Genomic DNA, 22,385 nt, shown 5'->3' on the forward strand with positions numbered 1-22,385 from the left:
GAAGTTTACTACTACAAAGAAGTTGTAGATTGTACACATAGATCTTAGTGGTCCTAAAAAGACTAAAGGATTCTACGGTGAAAGGTATTTTATGATTCTAGTTGATGAATTTTTTAGAATGATGTGGGTTGCATTTCTTAAAGAGAAGTATGAGGCATTTGATAAGTTTAAGATATTCAAGAATAGAGTGGAAAATGAATCTGGTAGGAAGATTAAATGTTTAAGATCAGATAGAGGAGGAGAATTTACTTCAAATGAGTTTAACATGTTTTGTGAAGAAAATGGAATCAAAAGACAGTTATCAACTCTAAGAACCGTTGAATATAATGGTATTGCAGAGAGAAGGAATAGGTCAGTTACAAAAGCTACAAGAGCTATGTTAGCTAAGAATGATGTATCCAAGAAATTTTGGAGAGAAGCTATGAATACAACAGTCTACACTATGAATAGAATGCAAGTTAGGAAAGACACAAACAAGACCCGTTATGAACTATGGTTTGGTCATTCACCTACAATTAAGTATTTTAGAATTTTTGGGAGTAAATGTTATATCAAAAGAGATGATAATATTGGTAAGTTTGATGCTAGAAGTGATGAAGGTATGTTTCTTGTTTATTCATTGAAAAGATAGGTTTATAGATGTTATAATCAGAGAACTATGACTATTATGGAAAGTGCAAATGTGAGAATTGATGAGAAATTTAGGATACAAGAAAGAATAGTTGATTACAATTTAGATGATGATGTTATTACTAAGCCAAGGAATGATGAGGTATTTCTTAAGACTGATAATGATCTGTGGAATGAAGGAGAGCCAAGGCAAGAACAAATCTTGGAGGCTTTGGGAGAGCCAAGATTTGAAATAGAAACTCCTACTTCAAGAAAGAATATGATAAGGAATCACCAATCTGAGCATATCATCAGAAGCAAAGGTAAAGGTGTGATGACATGAAGCAAAGTCAATGAAGAACTATGTTTGATATCTCAAGTTGAACCTAAGAATGCAAGTGAAGCATGTGAAGATGATTATTGGAAACAAGCTATGAAAGAGGAATTGGATCAGATAATAAAGAATGAAACATGGTAATTGGTTCCCAGACCAGAAGACAAGAATGTGATAGGAACTAAATGGGTATTTAGAAACAAGATGAATGAATAAGGAAAAGTTGTAAGGAATACAACAAGATTGGTATGTAAAGGTTACTCACAAAAAAAAGGGATAGGCTATGAAGAAATTTATGCTCCAACAGCTAGAATAGAAGTAATAAGATTATTCTTAGCCTATGCAACACAGAAGAAATTCAAAGTATATCAGATGGATGTCAAGTCAACATTTTTGAATGGAGAACTTGAAGAAAAAGTGTACATTGAGCAGTTTGAAGGATGTCCTTTGATAGATGACAAGAACATTATAATTAGACAGAAGAAAAAATTATATGACTTGAAGCAAGCATTGAGAACCTAGTATGCAAGGTTGGACAAGCATTTTACAAAGCTTGGATATAGCAAAGGTATAACAAACAATAATCTATATTGGAAAGAAATTGATGACAATTTAATGATTTTGGTAATATTTATTGATGATATCATATTTGGAGGAAGATTGGTTTCTTGGCTATGTAAAAAGTAGGATTTTACATCACAAAGTACAATGGAAGTAGAATATGTTTTAGTAGCAAACAATTCTAATCAAGTTGTTTTGTATAAAGCAAATGCTAAAGGATATAAGGATAGAAATAAGTGAACTTATTGTCATACATTGTGACAACACAAGCACGATAAATATGTCTAAGAATCCAATGTTGCATTCAAAGACTAAGTACATTTCAATTAAGTATCACATGTTGAGAGAGAAAGTTGCAAAAAAGGAAATCAAATTGGAGTATGTGAGCACTAAAGAGAAGATTAAAAATATATTTACTAAGCCTCTTTCCAAAGAGACTTTTGAGTATTTGTGTGGTATGCTCTGGGTTATGCCCCTTCCTACATCAGAGTAGAAGATGTAAGAGTGAATTAGTCCAGTGTAATAGAGCACCACTATTGTCTAGATTGAATGTTGATGCTTCCTATATGGGGGAGTATCTATGATGAATAGAGTCACCTAGGACTCTTGTTCGATGTTATTTTTGAACACTATCTTTTGACACCTTAAGAATTAGTTATTGTAGATTTTGATGCAGTAATGTTGGTTGCTGAAACTTTTGAAATTGGTGTACATGGGGGAGAAGTTTGGCATGAAAAACATTATGAGAAGTTCATGAGGAAGAAAATCATGTTGGGGAGAAGAAAAATAGCATGAAAAACATGATAGTTGGACAAGTTCAGCATGAGCATAACACAAAATGATAGTTTGACAGAAAGCACATTGAGGTACATCAATAAGTGAGAATGATTGATGAAGAGGATTTGAAAAGATGATGAATAGTCTTTTGTTTCTATTCTTGGAACTATATGTTTTTCATCTATGTTGCCATCAATACCAAAGGGGGAGATTGTTGCAATCATGAATGCTAATGATATTCCTATGGGGTAGTATTGTAGATATGTTACTATGATGGTATGTTACATTCATGACTGAGTTTGTCATTGATGTCAACATAACAATTTTTTGTGGTATCTGACAGAAGAATAACAAAAAGGTCAAGTTGGTATGGATGACTAGTTGAGTATTCTAACTATTTGAGGTTATGAGAGATGCTTTTAAGTATTTGGTATATGTAGTTAGTGTTGGAAGAAGTGATAAGTCTAGAAGAAGTTATGCAAGTTTTTGTGATGTCTGTTTTGAGATAGAGTTTACAGAGGCATGTTCTAGTAAAATTGTTATATTTCTTAGCAAAATTATTATTCTAAGAATTAAGGTAGAGGACATGTAGAAAACATGTTGATGATAATGTGGCTAAGTTTACTAGTCATAATATTGTATGCATGGAAACTTATTCAAGTTGCAAGGCAGAAGATTTATGTTATCGCTAAATGTAACATTTTCTTAATGTGGTCCTATAATAATTAATTGAGAAGGTCTAACAATTGACTCAGGGAATTGTTTTATGAACTAGGTATAAAGGAAGGATATTTTTCTTTATCATATGACATGGTTGATGATTGATGATAAGCCATAGTAAGAGTAGAATGTGAAGTTGAGCAGAGTAGAGAAGAAGTGAAGAAAACTTCATTGCTAAGGTTTTAATGAATGATCTAAGGTTTAATATTTGGATCCAAGGTTTGTGACCTAGTCTAAAATGTTTGAAAGTGATTGGTTTGGTTGATAGAACAAAGGAAAAAAGAACATAATAGTAAATTACTTGTTTGAGCAATTAGCTCTTCTTGTAGTTAAAATTGCATGTTTGGGTAGTGGGCTCATCTTCCATACATTATACTACAACTCCTAATTGGGTTGGCACAACTCCTAAAAGGGTTGGAATCTCCTAATAGGGATTTAAAGTCTCCTAATAAGGACTCCATGCACTAAATGTTGTAATTGACTCCTAATAGGGTCCATCATCTAATAAGGAATATTTATATTAGTATATCATCTTGTGGGGATCATTCCCACAGGGATTTTCCCTCTGATCAAGGGTTTCCCTAGTCAACATATTTTGTTGTAATTGTCTATGTGCATCTTATTATTATTTTTGTTTAATTTGGTTGAATGGTTAAGTTTTTTTAAAGAAGATAAATGTTTTAATTGTCAAATAACTAATTAACTCCCCCTCCCCCCCTCAGTTATCTTGGTGGGCTATTGTTTCTAACAGGTATAACCTAGGAAACCCTCACTGAGAGAAAAACCCAACCTCCAAAAGCATCCATCACCATGTATTACTCAACAAAAATACTATTGTAATACAATCATGGAAGCCTTTGAAGAAATAGCCACAACCAAGCAATCCATGCAAACAAATATGAATTCACACATCCCATGCTATGCTTCCAACCTTCACAAATGATCCCTTGGCTAACATATCAAGCCTTGCCTTTCTCCACTTTCCTTTTTTTCCCTTTTTTTTCCCTTTTGTATTATCTCTAAAACTACGCTTGTAACTTCTTATATAGCAGCAAGTCCCACAAAACCACGAAGTGGTATTAAATAAAGCATGTGTTGCCTAAACCATTGACCCCATATTTAATATAGGACATTTAATTATTTTCCCCAATATTAAAAAATTACATCAAATATTATCCCAATGTTACAATACAACTCATCAAGAATATTCTTTTGGAATCTCTCTGTGTTGCATGCCCATCTAGGTGCTCCTAGGTGCAACATTAAGTAACAAGATAAATAATACAATATAAAAGTATTATGAAATGTATACAACACATATAAACTCAACAAATATTAGCTTCCTCTAGCATAAGTACAACCACCTAGGTCTTGCAGAGCATGAAGTATGGAGGTTGAACAAACAAAGATTTAACCTTCTTCATTGGCAAAATTATGTTGAGTTTTCTAGCATTAAGTAGGCAAGCTCATGGGAAGTCAACCATAAATTTTGTGCACTAATAGATTGGAAACTCTACTAGGGAGAGTTGTACACAAACCATATTGTGTAGTTACCCATAACTTTTCACTTCAATAGACTAGAACTAGAGAACAATAGGAGCATTTTTGTATTTTCTTTTAGAGAAAAGTGGTGACTCTATTATGCAAACTATATTTTCACCTCAAAGAAAACCATTAATCCTAGATTATCTTTGGCCATTAGATCTAAAGAGATTTGTATACAAACTAGAAAAATTATGTTCAACTTTGATAAACAATGAACCAAGATTATATGGGGTGTGGGAAGGATCAATGTTTAATCACTTTGATGCATTTTATGATAATGTAATTGATAGCCTAGGGATACATCCAGCATAGGGTTGTACTTCATACTCTCCTTGCATAAGAGCATATTTTGATCACTACTTTACTTGCATCTATCAGCATGATAGGTTGTTGGTTTCTTGAAACTATCATGTTTCTTCATGACTACACAAGCATTTAGCTCCTTGGTTCTTCTTCTTAATTTTCATGGGATAACTATCATTAACAACAAAATTAAAGTCTACATGAGATGTTAGTTCATTTTCATTTGGTATTTCATATACATATTGTCATAGTCATCTCATCAATACTACATTCATACATCATAAAATTTGCATTTATCACAATCATATCATTAACATTTCATGTATAACAAACTATAAGAGAAAAGGTGACACATGCATAGGTAATCAAATCAAAAGATCTCATATATATAAATCTCTCCAATGGAGTCAAGTGTACATTGATACAAAAATGAGTTCTACTCAAGCACTATAAATCTCAAAATGATACAAGCTGGTACTAGCACACTAATTGGTACATAACTAGAACAAAATTAGAAGAGAATAACTAACTTTGTGAGATGGGGGAAACATTTGATCTAGTTGGAGGATGTGCACCTCTAGACTCCCTTGCATACTCCAAGAAACATGACACATGCTCTGATGGCTTCAACACTACCCCAACATAAGCCACATAATAGTATGTTTCTCTCCCTGAATGAAACCAAGACTCATCTTGATGTCACTCCATCTACTCTTGTAGCTCACATTCTCCCACTCCTACTTTGATATATGAGGATGTCTCACCACAATTTGGATTTGAAGGTCTTCTAGCTACCACTATGCTACCGATAATTAATCTCTTGCTCTCCATAGGGCATCTTAGGTTTGTGTTAGGATATCTGCTCACTATGGCTCGAGTGTAGGCTGATCTTGCATCTCCTAATCTCCTACTCTAGGCTCAATCTATTGAGCTAGCCACTCCTCTACATATGGCCTTTGTATCTCTCTGCCAATGGCACCCAAGGTAGCTATCTTGGCTTGAGCTCGTCTATGCCCAGTCCCACTCCCATAAGAATCTAGATCCAATCTCATTTGATGAGGAGGGATCTATACTTGTGATGTATAATGTCTAGGTCCCCATTGCTATGGCTACTACTATGGTGCCTACATTGGCTATATAGGTATTTCCATCCTTACTAGGTCTATAAATTGAGGGAAGGGATGACTCAAAAAATTCTCCCTGTATGTTAGAGTCACCTCCCCATCTATAAATGTGGCCATATAATCCCAACACACTATGGTGATGGAGCGCACATCAATCATCAACCTCCTAGTTTCCAATCTGATAGACCACCCCTTCTCCACCTCCAAGGTGAAAGGCATAGGTGTAATACTCCTAGGATATGTCTTGTGGTTGACTATACTGCTACCACACACGTGTCAAGGGAAATCTCTCAATCACCTAAATTGAACAACCAATTAGTGGTCAAGAGGCAAACATATATCCAAGCTCTACTTGTGCATCATGCCACACCTCTATCTCTCTCCATGGCCACCATACTACTACCACTAAATTTTCTAGCTAACCTTGCCACTTCTCGATCTTACCCAAACCCACTTGGGTCATCTGTCACTGGCATCTATAGATATAAGGTTCATGATCTTGCCTCATGTTAGCACATATCAAGCTCATAATGGGAAAGAGCTCCCATGCCCATACCTATAGCTGATAAACTCCTGCAACCATGCTTTTCACCTCTTTATAGGAAATCTTGTGCATCTCAAGATACATATGGGCCATCATATACTAACCCCATTCAAAATGTGCTAGCTATTCTAGCAGCCTTTGTCACATCTCCGACCATCTGAACCTGAGTCTATGCTAACCTGTGTCAGGCATTGAAAAGAAGTTGAGGAATATACCAAGTACTATCATCAATCTGTGGGTGGAACCATATGTATGCACTAACTCCTCCCATGGGATATCTCTACCCATAATGAGATCCCCTTGAAAAATGACACTTAGGGCCAATACACCTAATTGTGGCTATATGCCACACTCAATCTACAGTCCATGGAAAGGTATTTGAAGAATCATGCCTATGTCCTCAAGGGTGACAGTCATCTCTCCAAGGGGAAAATAGAAGGTGTTCATCTCCAAGTGGAAACACTCTACCAATGATGTCAATAACCCATGATTCATCCGTACATTGGGGATATCACAAAGATGTAAGAGAGCAAGGGTATCAATATGTGCCAACTCTGCAGCATCTAACAACCAAATCAACACCTTGATGGGGGGATAATGAGATTCAAATGAAATGTTTATAAAGCTAACCTGCAAACACATAAACAATAATCAGATGATCAATATTTGCTATCTAAAATATTGTACTATCTCTACATGCACTACAACATACTGAAAACATGCAACAATAACTGATGAAAATGTGAAAGGAAGGCTAAAAAATCAAGATTTTGTCAAATTAAATATTAAAAAACACCATTATTTTGTGTGAGATTTTAGATTCTCATGCAATTTTTCACATTCTCACATGAAGGTATGATTTTCTTGTGTCAGATACCCCATTGAACTAAGCAATAAAACTTTATCATGTGACAAATCTTATTGATAAACATGAAAAAAAACCTGTTTTAGGGTCTCTCATGCTAGAGATGTGTACCTCCCATGAGAGAAAACCCTACACCTCACGCAAGATTTGTCACCTAGTGGCACTTCCTCATGTGAGTTTCCATAGTGGCTTATGCAAAAAAAAAGGTTTCCATGCAAGGACGCCAAAAATAGATATTTAAAATGCTAAAACATGATCAAGATGCATAAATTTTTTAATAAAAGGAAGGAGATTTACCTACTCACTGGAGGTTCATAGTCCACCAGTCGACTATGTCACCTAGAATGCTTGAATCGATGAAGATGCATGGGAATCACCATGTTTTCTCCTAAGAGCTCCTTTCTCCACAAAAGACAAAATGCACAAATGAATTGAAAATGACCTTTTGGGCCCTTATATAGGTTTTGACCTAATTTTTCAAAGTGCTCTGATTAACATGAAAATAAGCTCGTTAGCTAATTTGGCAGCTCTGAACTCATTTTCAGAATCAAATTTGAAATTTGACACACTTAAATAACCAAATCCAAACTTTAAAATTTTGGGACCAATGTGATCGAATGCTTGTGTAGTCCGTTTTACTAATACTTTGTGAATCTTGGAAAATTTTCAAATCATATTTCTTCAAAAAAATCCAACTTTTGAAAAAGTCAACTTTGGTCAACTTTGGTCGACCAAAGTCAAACTTGGTCAAATGTACCTGAAAATAACCCTAAATCAACTCAAAACTTTCTTCACACTCTTCTAATCTATTCTACATCCTTTTCAATCTCTGATCACACACATATCTTTCAATCTATGACTTTGAATAATTGTTCTAGTGTGTCATCTTTCAAATTCGCTCCCAAGGGGGCAGGATGATTACAACATTGAATCTTTCAAAACTAGTTTTCAAATTAATCTAAAAATAATGTCCTAATCACTAGGGGCATCTTAGGGCATGTTTGTTCCCTTTATTTGGCATCATATGTCATCTATCTCATCTTTTGATCAATTAATCACACTTATAATAGTCCATATCATAGTTCAGTGGACAAGTATCAAGGCATTCTAACCCTAACTCCTAAGGATTAAGTCTCATTTTGGGAATGATTCTGTGACTCATGATTATGTATTATTAGCTTTTTATGGACCAATTTTCAAGTGTTCTATTTGGGGTTTAGAGGATTAAGCTTCATTCTAGAGATAATTCTAATTCTTGCTGAGAATTAAGCTCCATTCTGGAGATAATTCTAAACTCTTGATTTCAAACACTATTTAATGGATAGGTATAAGGGAAATGTAACCTGAATCTTGAGGATTAAGACTTGTTTTTGGGATAACTCTATTAATCATGATTAATCTTATCATCTTCTAATGGACAGATATTAGGGCAATCTAACCTTGACTCCTGAGAATTGAGTCTTGTTTTGGGAATAATTCTATGAAGTTTGATAATATCTTTTCTCTCATATTGGTATTTAGGTGTTCTATCTAGATTCTATAAGGCTAAGCTTTTTTTCTAGAGATAACCTTAAAAATCTCATCAATTGGTCTCTGTGTCATCAATCTTGGAACCAATCTCACTTCTTGGTCTATATTCTCAGAACTTTTAATTTCTTGAGTTAATGTACTACTTGCACATTCATTCAAATAGGGGCAAATGTAATACCCCTAAATTAGCACATTGGTATTCTGAACCAATTTTGGTCTATCAATCTTACTTAAAGTCCTATTGTACTAGGCTATTCTGATTTTGATAATCTCTACTCGACCTAAGTGTCAAATGCAAAAAATCCCTGATCTATATTAATTCCATACTTTATTTAATTCCTAAATATTAATTGAATTAGCTAAGTTAAACCTATTAATTGAATAAATTTAATTATGTCTTAGTACTTTCATTAAATTATATTCACCCTTTAGCTAATACACATGAGGAATTAAATATATTTTTATTTAATTAAACACTCTCATTCTAATTATTGAATTTAATTATTCATTTATGAGGTCATATTTAATTTTTTAAAATCAAATATCTTCTCCAATATTCTCTCTCTAGTTCAAAATTGGAAACATTGAGTTGACTAAAATAAGAAAGGAACTAAATCGGTTAACTCCTTATTTCACACAAAAGAAATCAGTCAACATCCTTTTCATAAGGGAATTTTCTATTTTAACTAAGTCTTCTTCAAATCTTAACCATTCATTTAGTTTGATCTTAACCATTTATCAAATTCTAGGATTCTATATAAGAAACCTTCAACCTCTCATTTGTAGGATGCACATGAAAAGTATCAAACTAATGCCAATTTTTTTACTCAAGCATTTTTCATTCACAACTCCATTTCTTTCACATGCTTTCTCATATAGATTATAATGCATCTATTTAGATTAACTTTCTTATCTTATTCTTATATTAATTTGCATACATCTTAACTTAATCTTGCATTCATCTAGATTAAATCCTTTGTACTAGTTGGTCTGGTTGTTGATCTCTCAATTTTGAGATTGAATAGAAAAAATTGCCTAGTTAGAAGGCAACACATCACCTTCTTGGGTCATACCAAATGGACAATCCCATTTTCATTTTAGGATGTTTCTAGCATGTAAAGATCACGTTAAAGTGTGTGTGCATTTAGAGGCCCATAATCAACATATACAAAGCATGATAGAAGTGACATCCTATGCACTTTGTGCACTCATCAATATATCTAACACAGTCAAGGAGAATTGGAAGAAAGATCTAGAGTGACTGAAACATAGTTTTGTGGATTGTTTATCTAGAATGACAAGTTGATCAGCAAGAGAAAATAAAGTTGTATATAGTTTTGACACCTTTTCCATTGATGTCAAAGGGGGAGAAGTATATGTAAGGAAAATTGTGTATGTATAAAGGAGAAGTATATATGCTTATGTAATGGGGAGTGCACATATACCATTGGAAGGAGTAATAACGAATGTAATGATCCATGAAAACATGAATAAAATATTTTCTATTTTGAAGGTAGTTTTTCTATAGTTACTTTTTGTATTCATTTTGGTATGACATCATTTTGGGACTTAACCAATTTTTCCAAATGTTTCCATCAATGCCAAAGGGGAGATTGTTGGAAATATGGTTGGTTAGATGTTTGGTGTATTGTCATTTATGAAATCATAGATAGAAAATCGTCCAAGTGTTAGTGATGGGGAGTGTCTCTGACTTAGAGAAATCTTGTTCTATCCAAGGCCTTCTCTTAGCCTTTTTAGGTTTCTTTCTCAATACCTATCACTAGATGATCTTTTCCTGATCCTCTCCAACCTTGAAACTCACCTATCAATTCTTGTTACACTTCTCACTCTCCAAACCCCAACTAAGTAACTTTATGCTCAATAGATTAACAAACTCACCAATGACCCCCAACATGGAAAATGAATTTTTTTTTCATCCTCATGTTGTTCTTGATCTTTCTCTAACCTTTCTGAACCAACTTTCCAAACCAACCTCTTCAAAATCATGAAATTTCTCTTTTAGGCCTTGTAGCCCAATGATTCTTAATTAGGCCTTCTACAAACAAGGAAACTAAAATAACTTCAAAAAATCTTTAACAAGCTCATAGCACTCATTTTCACTATGCCTAAATTTTGAAAATTTTAATGTGAAAATGCCTTGAAGTGTGTTATATTGTTAGGTTTTGTTCTATATTGATGTCTTTTTTGGTGAAAACCCTAGCATGATAAATTTATCGATATCTAGAAGATAGGTTTCCCTTGAAATTCATAAAATTGTTTTTCCCTAGAAAACCCTTGGTTTTAAATCTGCACCTTTTTTAAGATTGTTGAAAATTCAAAAAACTCATTTAGTTCTATCTTGTTTTAATGTATATTTTCATTTTCATGTGAGCTCATGAAATTTTAGAGTGTGCAACCATGTAGCAACTAGGCTGATTGCATTGTCAAAGCTTATCATCAGACTGCAACACCTTATGGTGTGACTCAATGAAGCAAATAAGTTTCTTTTGTTCATCAAGTCATGAGAGTTAAGTTCTTAACCCCTTTTTTTATTATGACTGAATGAAGCAATCAATGTAGCCATAGTCATGTAGTCACCTAAGTGGAAAGGATACCATGAATTTTTAAAATGACTAAGAAAAACTTTGTGTTCATATGGTTGAGGCCTTAAAGACTAAGAGTTTGAGATTACCGTGATTGGGTTAAAACAGTCAAAAGTACTTGAGGAAACATTTGATTGCATAATTATAGGGGTAAACACATAATCAAGAAATTTAACTATGAAGCAATGATAGTGTTAAGATATGCAAGGTTACCTTCAGTCATGCAGTAAAGTAGTTAGGTCATAACATGCAAGATAAGCTACGACCTAGAGCATATAGTTGCAACATGCATGAATCTATTTGTTCACTTGATCACTTGGTTGAAGTGAATTAGAGTTGTAAAAATAGCGACTCAATGATTTAGTCAATTCAAAGGAAGACTATATTTGATTGCATTATTGTAGGAATGAGAGGAAGGTAATCAAAATAAGCTATGATATGGAAAAACCAACTAAATATGCTTGTTCACATTGTCACACAGTTAAGGATTGTAAGAAGTGTTTAGACTATGACTAGGTGACATAGCCAAACTAAAAGAAAAATATATTGAGTCACGATGTCAAATCAATATTTGTTAAGATTAGCTGCAAGCTAGTGACTGAGCTAAAATTCATGAACAATCCTTTTCTCACAAGGTCATAAGGTAATACTATTACGAAGAAGGAGGAGCTGTGACCTTGTGAAGTATTGAATAGGTTATAAAAAAAGAATGATTGCATAGTTGTGGAAATGAAAGCCCAAAAGAAAGAAAGGTGTGAGAAGCCACAAATTCATGACTATTAAGGGTATTCATGAGGTTGAAAATAGTAAGTACAAATGTTAATAAGATGGAGTGACTGCTTGATTGAAGTTTTAAAAGGGGTTAAATACTTAAGGTACTCAGTCACACTATTAATTATTCAAAACATTAACTAGACTACGAAGCGGTGATGAAGGTGTGAAACCATGATTGCTTGGTCAATGGTTTTAAATGCTAAGGTAGAAAATGACCATAGAATGATGACTAAAGGGACTCATTGGGTTTCAAGCTTGAGTTTTAAAACAAAAAACAACTGTTAAAAGCCTCATCATGATTAAAAGGTGATGTCCTATCAAAAAAGTGCATAAAAAGATTCGAAAGACTAGTAATACAAGTTGATTTTGGCACTTTTATAAAATTTGAGAATTTTCACATTAAATTGACATAAAGATGCATAAATACTTCCATGCTACTCATTTCTTTACTTAATAAGTTGGCATAATAGTTTTCTAAGCTGCATTATTTTGTGCAATCTAGAGATAAAAGTTTGCGAACTAAGAAATTTCTAGAGCTCATAAAGACATTAAGAGTTTTTTGAAGCTAATCATGATAGTGATTGTTTGAAGAGTTAATTATCCAATCATGGCACAAGTAGAAGGAAAAATTATAGCCCAAGTTGAAGTGGAAGAATCTCCACATGCTACTAAACATGACAAACCAAAGTTAGGGAGTTTATATGCAGAGGAATGGGTGTACTTACTTCCAAGATCTTCCCATTGTAAGGAAACTTGGCAATAAAAAATATAACCATTTCCACATAACCCATAATAGATCTAAAATAAATACAAAATCAAAATCCACATGCAAGAGAATAGACAACATACCCACAAAATTGTGACACAAGATATACCCTGGGAAACCCTCATTGAGAGAAAAACCTAGCCTCCAAAAGCATCCATCACCATATATTATTTAGCAAAAATACCATTGCCATACAACCATGGAAGCCTTCATGGCCATAGCCACAACCAAGCAAACTATGTGAACAAGCATGAATCCACACATCCCATGCCATGCTTCCAATCTTCACAAATGCTCCCTTTGCTAACCTGTCAAGCCTTGTCCCGCTTGACTCTTACCTTTTGTCTTATCCTTGTCACTCTCTCTCTCTACAACAACTACCCTTGTGGCTGCTTATATAGTAGCAAGTCCCACAAAACCACTAAATGATATTACATAAACCATGTGCTCAAACCATGTGCTACCTAACCCACTGACCCCACATTTAATATTGGACATTTAATTCTTTTCCCCAATATTAAATAATTACATAAAATATTTTCACAATGTTACAATACAACTCATCAAGAATATTCCATGGAAATCTTTACATGTTGTACGTCCATCTAGGTACAACATTACATAATAAAATAAAATAATAAAATAACAATATTATGCAATGTGTGCAACACCCATTATCTCAACAATCTCCCACTTGTTGTATACATTGCATAGGGTCAATCCGTAGCCACATAACTGAACAAGGGAACAATCCCTCCCAGCACATCCACCATCATGGATCAAAATACACCAAGTGCTCCATCTTGGTACCCACAACAAAATCAAAGTATCCAGCATCTCGAACATGAATGATCTCACCTCCTATTATGCCACTCCCCTGGACATACATAGAAGCCATCCAAAGAGAAAGCCACCCAACCTGTCACATTAGAAGATCATAAAATCCTGTACCAACTAAAAATTTTGAGCACCAATAACCTAATCCAAAAGTAATCACATGTATCCGTAGTTGTCAAAATATCCATAGCTGAAATAGCACCCACAGCAAGTGCCAAACCCATCCAACTATCCATACCTCAAAGGTATAACAAGTGAATCTCATATCACTGGCATATCCAATCTATAACCTGCAATCACAAGCCTCAAGAGCAATACTTGCCATATATATAGCAAGAAGCTCCCACTACAAAAGATAATGTCAAATCTATAACCAATCCACTCACAAAATCTCAAAGAAGTGAATCCATGTAGTATCAAGGACATCCACAATTCATAAACTAATATCCTGCAAGAAAAAACTCTCATAACAAGTCTCCAATAGTCTCCCAAATTCTCCACAACCAACAGAGGAAAGAGATAAAGAAATAACCATGTCATCTCTCAAATGACATTAATGAACAAAAACCAGTGATCAAAATCTCTAACCAATCTCAAATCCAATGTAAGAAAAACTAAACATCCAGGAAGATAACCAAGACCAGAGAAACCATGCAAATCATAACCTGTATCATGTCCTTCTACACACACCTCTAGATGTAAATTGTGCAAGTATGATCTCCTCCATAAAACCCCAACAAGAAGCCTCAACAACACCCAAACCATATCATATAACTAATCATGGATGTAAGCCTCTCACAAGAAGATCAAACTCAATAAAACCATTCCTAATTCAAGGAAAAATGCCCAATGTAAAACCATCTCCCAAACTCAACTAGCATAACAACATATGCACATGGAGATAACCAATGCTAAACCATCTCTCAAATGAACCCTCTAGAACTAACTCATGTACTATAGCTCAAGATCCATATCCATGAAAGATAAGCATAAATATAATGCAACTGAGAGAAACAATGGGCTATACCTCTCAAGTAGCAAACTGTCGAGTAGACCAAGAGTGGGGAATGAGAATGCTCATCAAGATACCCAAGTCTCCAACCAAGACTCATCTAAGAACAATCTCCTCTCAAGTCCATATTAGGTGACTGCCCCTCGGACTTCCTGCTGAAACCATCAACCGTCCCAACAAATACTTCTCTAATCCAAGAGAAATCAGCATCACTACCATCTCTAAGTATCCATGAGCACCTGTAACCAATCAATCTATGCCAAATCCAAACGTAACATAGCAATATCATGAAGTATCCAGCTTATGATCAGTGTACTCAATACCAAGAAACTAAACCAAGATTAATGTCAAAGTTCCAACCATGGCCTCAGGAACATAAACATGACAACATGATCTTACCATCTCAACCAAAGAGATAACATGCTCCACATGAACATACTATAACATGTCACAACTCTAAACGTGTATCAAGAGTATACCATGACATAATAATGAAACCATCCTCATACCAAGGATAACATGCCAAATAAAAGCATAAACCACACCTTTGCCAAGAACCCTGTGAGTCCTCAAGATGCAACCATGTCCACACACCATGAAGAAAACAATCTTCACATACTAGGAAGAACCATCTCCACATACCATGAAGATAACCAAGAACTCCATGAGTCCTCAAGATCTAACCATCTTCATACACCATGAAGATAACAAGTGCACCATGCAAATGTCAAAGATGCTTCTGCAGCAACATGATCTAAGACAAACCTCCAACATCTGCAAACACTCAACAAATATATCAATGCCAACAACTCCCACTCAACCGTGGTACCAAGTCACCTATGGCATCATAAAATCCATCCTCTCCAAACCAAGAAGATATAAATCAAGCTAGGAACTAATCCTGCACTCTCACCCCATCACTGTCACAAGCTCCCACTAAACCATGTATCCAAGCTATCCATGACATCATGATGAAAACTCATCCTCTAACCATGAGAATCAACCAAGGCATCAAACCATCAAAGAACTCAAAGTGCACATCATGAGCTCCTCAAAAGAAACCAAATAACCATGATCCTCAACCAAGAAGATATACCACCATAACTAAATCAGAAATCCAAGCTAATAAACATCAAGGATGTACCTGTATAATCAATCATGTCATGCCAAAATCCATGGCACCATGATCACATCCATGAACCGAGCATCTGGCTCTCAAAGTGTCCAACCTGTCAGCATAAAATAGTCAAAATATACCTATAAACTGTTCAGATCAATATATCAACAAATAAATCATGCCAAACCTGCAGTAAATTTGAACCAATGTGTAGAGCTCTCCAAGAGCTTTCCGTTCACTACTCGAAGTCCAAAATCCAACTCCGTATACCCAAGTTATGCCTTAATCCGTGCTCAAAATAAATAACATCTAACTTTAAGGATTTGAAAACCTAAAAAAATCTCAAAATTATAGAACCAAACCTACACCATCTTGTAGTGCTCTGAATTAGCTTTCCAACACCTATAAGAACTCTGAAATCTGATATTCTGAGAGAAAGTTATGGCCGTTTTACTAAGACAGTCTTTTTACCATTTTCAATACGATTTTTATTTTTTTATTTTTTCAGTGACGAAAATTTCGACGGGACTAAATTTGATGGCCATCATGGGCTGAAACCAAAAAACTCTTTCATTTTCTCTGAACATGGCCAAACTAGGGCATATTATATATCAAATTTTATGGAAATGTCGACCCAGATCCAGTGGTGAGGTCTGTTTTTATCTAGGAGGTCATTTATGGATGCTACCCCCTAAAACCCTCATTTTAAATGAAACATCCAAAAAACTCTTTTGTCCAACAATTTCCCATGCCCAAATATTTTAACATCCCATCATAACAGCAAATCCAAAGTCCTCAGACCTACAATAAATCATTCATATATCTTGCCCTTTCTTTTATCCTCTCGTGCATTCCCATGGATTCAATCTAGGGTTACAATAATAAAACCATAACTCTGATACCACTTGTAAGGAAACTTGGCAACAAAGAATATAACTATTTCCACATAACCCATAATAGATCTAAAATAAATACAAAATTAAAATCCACATGCAAGAGAATAGACAACATACGCACAAAATTGTGACACAAGATATACCTTGGGAAACCCTCATTGAGGGAAAAACCTAGCCTCCAAAAGCATCCATCACCATATATTATTCAGCAAAAATACCATTGCCATACAACCATGGAAGCCTTCATGGCCATCGCCACAACCGAGCAAACTATGTGAACAAGCATGAATTCACACATCCCATGCCATGCTTCCAACCTTCACAAATGCTCCCTTGGCTAACCTATCAAGCCTTGTCTTGCTTGACTCTTGTCTTTTGTCTTATCCTTGTCACTCTCTCTCTCTACAAAAACTACCCTTGTGGCTGCTTATATAGTAGCAAGTCCCACAAAACCACTAAATGATATTACATAAACTATGTGCTACCTAACCCACTGACCCCACATTTAATATTGGACATGTAATTCTTTTCCCCAATATTAAATAATTACATGAAATATTTTCACAATGTTACAATACAACTCATCAAGAATATTCCATGGGAATCTTTACATGTTGCACGTCCATCTAGGTACAACATTATATAATAAAATAACAATATTATGCAATGTGTGCAACACCCATTATCTCAACACCCATGCTCAAACTATGAATTTCCACATATTTAGAGATGCATACTCTTTTTGTAGAGATGCTAGTGTGCCAAATATAGATGGGAATGAGCCTTTTTGGTATTTTTATAATAATAGCTTTGAGAAATTGCCAATCTGCAAGCCTTGGATCAATAACATGGAAAAATTGATAATGCCAAAGGTAATAATAGATGTCAATCTGATGAAGACATTGATAAAATCATATAATCCTACTACTAGAGGATTTCTTAAAAAGGATATGAGTATCCTATGTAGGCTAGAGAGGGAGACTTTTACTAAAGTTTTTGACCTAAGAGGACCTATGACAAGGCCAAATGAGAAAGAAGAAATGAATGAAACATTCAAGAGCTAGAAAAGTTTATTTACAGGAAGGATTATGAGAAGACACATTCCCAAAGAAAAGAAGGAAAAGGGAAAACTACCAATGAAGGTAGGAGATCTCATGCCACTTGAATTCTTGTGCAAATACTTTAGATACACCATATTTAGGATCAAAAAACTAGTAGGAGTAGATGACACCACAAATGCCCCTGGGTATATATACATTATGGCTTTAGATGTCTAGAACCCATTTCATAATTCTAGATATGATTTTGTTGAGTATATTATTAGCAAGATGTATGATGAGATTGTGGTAGCTCAAAAGGGAGAATTGGAAATTTTTAGGTTTTTCCATTACTCATTGCTAATGCACATTATTATTTATAAGAATATAGGGCATATCAGTCCAGATTTCATTGAAGCCACTGATGAGAATGGAGAGAACCTACCTGTACAATTGTGGACTCATTTCTAGAAAAAGGTTTTATCCTTATGCTAGTGCTATTGCTTTTTATAAAAATTTTGTCTTTCCAATTTCAAATATGCTAGCTCATATAACTAAGAGAATACCTGGATGAGTAAGAATGTTGATAAGACCATCTTCTTGTCCAAATGGGGATAAGGTAATGAGCAATGATTGGACTAGTTTTTTCTTTTTGGAAACTTTTCAACAATAAGGGTTTTTGGGTGTCCTCAACCCCCTCATGTGCTACCTAAATATATCCCAGAGAGATTAGGTCAATTAAATTTTTTTTGGCAATTACTTATGATGAACAAGGAATATTTAGGCCCTATTAAGAAATGTTGTTTTGTAGCTAGGAATACCAAAATAGAAGACTTTTTCATAGGAAAAGATGTTATAGAAGAAATAGATAAATGCAATGCTGAATTTATGCTTCCTATAGCCCATTCTAGGACTTGTACTCCAATTGATTTGGTTAGGCATGCTCTCAAGTAGATGATAAAATATACTCTTCCTAATAGAAAGCCAAATTGGGAGGAAGATTATATAATGAATTATTTAGACAAAAAAGGTTAGTAGGGATAGAAAATGTAAATGGAGAGGGATTATGAGAATAGAATAAGCCATGGAGGTAGTAGATCCATCTTTCTAGGGTTTCTATCATGAATCAACATAATTAGATAGGTATAATAATTGTCTAGATAATTGTGATCAAATAATGACACAAGTACCAAAAAAATAGAGATAGAGTAGAGCCTCAATCCCTCAATAGGAGGATGCTATAATTATTAATGCAAATGATCATCAGCCAAATAGATCTTCATGAGCTCAAGGGAGAAACAGACAAAAGATGGTTTAGATCCTTGATAAGGTCAAAGGGAAGGCATTGCAAACTTTTCCTAGAGCATCTCAACATTTTGATACAATCAGGTATAATTTCTTGTTGAAGTAAGCCAGGGAGAATGAGAAAATCCCTAATAAAATTGAGCTAAAAATTCAGATGTTGGATGAGCAAATAATTCAAGTTTAAGAATTTATGAAGGAAAATGAATTCATAAAATCAAATGAATTCAAATTAATTTTATACATGGTCAAGAAAAATGATTTTACCTTACAATTGCAACCAAGAGACTCCCCAAAGAAAATTGTAGAATTAGTGCAAATGTTGTAGGAATATGACCCAAATAATGAGATCCTCACTATGGAAGAAGCCAAATATTTGGTAAAGAGAAGTGGGATACTTCTTTTCCCAGGGTGTTATCTCAGTTGATCTTTCTATTGACAATTGGATAGTGAAGATATGTAATTATTTTCATTTATGGAAACCCATAATGTACATGCTTATAGGAAACCTCAAAAATAAAGATACTTAGCTTTTGGCACTCAAAACATTGTCTAAGTATGATTTTTTTTTACAACAATGTATTATTTTGTATGTAACTTGTTACTGACATCATATTATGACTAGAAAATTTAGATGGAGATAGTACACATGTTGATGATGACATGTATAACTTCAAACATCAGTACAAATGGTACATAAAAGAGATATTCATGTTTTACCAATGAAATAGGACAACATAATTAAAGGAAAGGAATTATTTTGTTTATAAAATAATTACTTGAATAATTAGGGCCAACATCGTAGATGTTTACTCTAAGTTGGAAAAGTATATTATGGTCTTAGCCTACCTAGAAACAATTTGTGAAAAGGAATGGTATTTGCAAAGGACATTTTGCAAATTCAAGTGTGCAAGCAAGTGATATATTGTGATATGCAAACTTTCTATAAAATGATATATGCAAAGTTTTGAGAAGCTATTTTTTGATCTGAGATTGAACTAAGGAAGAACCTATATTCTTGAAGTTTGATTACTTGTTTGGGTAGTGAGCTCTTCTTGTAATTGGAAGTGCACGCTTGAGTATGGGCTCATCTTGCATCTACTATATTACAACTCCTAACAGGGTTGGAATTTCCTAACAAGGATTCAAAGTCTCTTAATAGGGATTCTCTATATTGAATTTTCTCATTGAATTGTAATAGGGTCCATCCTCTAACAAGGAACATATATATCAATATATTAACTAGTGGGTATCATCCCCACTGGGGATTTCCCTTGGCTAGGGTTTCCCTAGCTAACAAAATATTGTGTTATGAGTTATCTTTGTGCATGGTTACTATTACTATTCAACATTATTTTATTACTTTCTTCTGTATGGTTCAAATTAATAAATAATATTTAACTGGCAACTAAAATTTGTAATTCGCTAATTCACCCCCCTTAGTAATTCCTATTTCTAACAATTGGTATTAGAGCCTAGTTTGTCAAAAGAGGCTTAATAGCTTGAGTAAGATTCCTATGGATATGGAATAGTTGATGAAGAACCTTGAAGAGGCACTTGAAAAAATTGATCTACTTACTAAAGAGAGAGATAAGATGAAGGACATATATGAAGGCTCCAAAGTATATATTAGATAGTTGAAGGAAAAGATTGAGCATCTCAAATCCAAGCCTAAATCTACTAAATCTAAAACTAGTGATGATGATTACTCTTAGTTGAAGATAGAGTATAAGATCTTAAAGCATGAATTGAAGATCACCAATCTGAAGTTGACTTTGAGGAATGATCCTAGAAAAGTTGAACCTAAATTGAAGACTAAGATTATAGATCTTAGAGCAAATCTAGTGAAGAAGACAACTGAATTTGAAACATTGAAAGAAGATCATGAAGAACTTCGTAAATACAACACTATTGTAAAAGGTGAACTAACTCAATGCAAGCACCAACTTGAGAAGCTTTACTCTAATAGAGAAAATCTTGATAATTCAATGTCAATACAGAGACCTACTTATGATAAGACTAGTCTTGGTTATCCATTTAACATGTCTGCAATGAAACTCGAGATTAGGTCAGATCTAATATAAAAAAATTGATGATAAAGTTGAATCTAGTCAATCTTCTGATAAACCTAATGAAGTTGGACAAGCCAAGAAAGTTGAGATTTTGGATGAACCAAAGTAAGTGGAATCTCCTAAAGAAACCATGTATGAATTTAGAGGCAAGTGTTTTTCATGTAATGAAATAGGTTATATGAAAATAGATTGTAAAAATAAGTCATTTAGTCATGTTAAGGATTTTTATTGTTATAATTTTCATGGTATGGGTCATATGGCAAATGATTGTAGGAAACCTAAATACGATAATAATAGAAGGAATAGTAGAATGTCTAGAAATACTAAACTTGCAAATAGAAGAATATCTAATGAAAGGACATCAAGAGAAGGAAGACCTTATGAAGATAGAAGATAAATCGTGTGTTTTAAGTGTAACAACTTTGGACACATAGCTTAGAATTGTCATGCACATGATGATCAATAGAATCATAAAAGTATAAATCTAGTATGTAAGTTATGCAACAACTTCACACATACAATAAGTTATTATAGAATGGACAAAAAATTTAGAGATAGAAGGAAAAATGGAATTAGCTGGTTCGCTCTCACACCTACTTGTGGGAGGATGGGTGCTCTCAACTTTTCTGAATTAGTTGGTTTGCAAGAAGGCGAGAAACTCGTTGGGAAGAATTTGGTAGGGGTTACTAATCCTAGATGAACTGGAGGGGTACTGAGAAGAATCTTCCAAAGAATGATGGGATAGAAAGTATCTTTATGGCCAATATGGACAAGTCTATGTGTGATTCAGGCACATGTTGTGGGGTCTGAGACCCTCTCTTGGATTCCCCTTCTATAGGTCACGCACCAAGCTAGGTTTTTGAGAAGGATAAATCCCCTTTGGTTATTGTTGAGACCAACAAGGATATTTTTTCTAAAGGGCCAAAGATAGGGTTATCAGAGCAAAGGACTTGGTCTTCTCTTTTTGGAAAAATACCTAATGGTAAATCATCCTTTCCACTAGTGACTACTAAATCTTGTTGGGAGAAAGGTGAGTTTAAAATATTTATCCCATATC

Source organism: Cupressus sempervirens, chromosome 5, assembly GCF_028749045.1.
Source record: "Cupressus sempervirens isolate cs-2001-9-10 chromosome 5, ASM2874904v1, whole genome shotgun sequence".
Taxonomy (NCBI): domain Eukaryota; kingdom Viridiplantae; phylum Streptophyta; class Pinopsida; order Cupressales; family Cupressaceae; genus Cupressus; species Cupressus sempervirens.